We start from the raw sequence: 1,136 nt of genomic DNA, 5'->3' as shown, positions 1-1,136 counted from the left end.
AAGTCACCTTAAAAGGGAAATGGTTACTAAAATAAATGAATGAAATTCATGGCATGTGATATAGTTATTAGAAAAGTTGAGTACATTGAAAAACTTCTCAAGAAAGCATAACTCATATATTAATTTCATATGTTCAAAAAAAACCCCTACTGTTGTAGATCTCTAGTCATAAAATCTATTCTTTTTCCACATTTTATATTTAAAATATTTGGCAAACACTTTAAGAAAGCTTTGAAATTATTTTCTTAAAATCTGTATAATAATGTGTAGAATATTTCAGAAAAATTAGCTTTAGTTGTGAAACACTACTTTGTAATACTCAACTGAAATATACTAATTAAGGCTGGACTGTGTGTTTCCTGGCTTAACCCTTTCTTCCTAGGATTAAAGCTAGGTTTAGGAATAACAATTGATTGCTTCCAGTGATTTATTAATTTGCTTATGCAGTTAGCTATTTGATTGTTTTTACTGAATCAATTAATTGTAGAAAAATGAACCAAATTCATTTAGTTGTTTGCTGACATAGCCTTAATCATCTTAACTTTTTTCTTTAGTTTTTGCCAAGTAGCAAATTGTATTTCAACCACAGAAATCATGTGAGGATATAAAAAGTGGAAAAGAAAAGGTGCCTTTAGTTCAGTTGATGTTTGCTGTTACACACATTTAGACCCTAGATTGAAAAAGTAATAATTACAAACACTTAGCAATGTTCATCATAGTTTTGCTATGACAAATATGTGGCACTTCATACTTGGTTGAAAACGTAGCAAAACTTCAGGGGTAAGAGTAACCAAATCTTAGAAAATATTGTAATTGCTACATATCATGATATACCAGAGTCTATAACTATTCCATTTATAATATACAATGTAGTTTTATTCATGATAACAAATGACATTTTAGCAAGATATGATCTAGTTATTGGTAACTCAGCATGAGAAACCATTTCTGTTTTGGTGCCACATATTTTATCTAAAAAAGAAAAAAATGTGTTGGATTAAATAAATATTTCTAGAACAGAATCTTTTACAAGATTATCAATTGTAACATTCTTTTTGGTTCTCAGTATTACAATATATGGTGAGAAAAACAGAAGTTACCAAAGCAACAGAAAATAACTACCTCCACATTTTGTT

This window comes from Hipposideros armiger, unplaced genomic scaffold, assembly GCF_001890085.2.
Source record: "Hipposideros armiger isolate ML-2016 unplaced genomic scaffold, ASM189008v1 scaffold_1079, whole genome shotgun sequence".
NCBI classification, from domain to species: domain Eukaryota; kingdom Metazoa; phylum Chordata; class Mammalia; order Chiroptera; family Hipposideridae; genus Hipposideros; species Hipposideros armiger.
The sequence above is the reverse complement of the archived record's forward strand: the minus strand, read 5'-3'. Positions refer to the sequence as shown.